Source organism: Bison bison, unplaced genomic scaffold, assembly GCF_000754665.1.
Source record: "Bison bison bison isolate TAMUID 2011002044 unplaced genomic scaffold, Bison_UMD1.0 scf7180017864335, whole genome shotgun sequence".
NCBI classification, from domain to species: Eukaryota; Metazoa; Chordata; class Mammalia; order Artiodactyla; family Bovidae; genus Bison; species Bison bison.
Genome location: NW_011494907.1, coordinates 155,318 through 155,779, shown reverse-complemented (window position 1 = coordinate 155,779; position 462 = coordinate 155,318).

Genomic DNA, 462 nt, shown 5'->3' with positions numbered 1-462 from the left:
CTTCTTGCCATCATAGAAGAGCAGTCTAAGGTTTCTTTGACAGCACAGCGGCTATGTTGGGTCTTAGTACTTGAGAGCTGTGAACCTGGAGGACGTGCTTTAGCTGTGCAGTCACAGCGGGCCTCCGAACACTTCATCCCAAGTCAGACACGCAGGCCTAAGAGGTGGAAGCAAATGCTTGATCCCCGTCCCTGGGGCAGGCTGCCTACTGCAGACCCACGTTCACAGTGTTGTGGGCACATACATCTTTTCAAAGAAGAGATTCGGAACCAAGCAAGCACTTCTTAGTTTCTTCTCCCAAACTCACCCGTTAGGTAAAACTCCCCACTTCCATGAGGAGACTAGGAGTATAACACCTCCCCTTGAAACTTTAGGCTGAGGAAATGAAGTTCAACTGCAATTTCTGACCGGATTTAGATTATAGTTGAGATTACACATACTTTTTTGTATATACTAACTAAT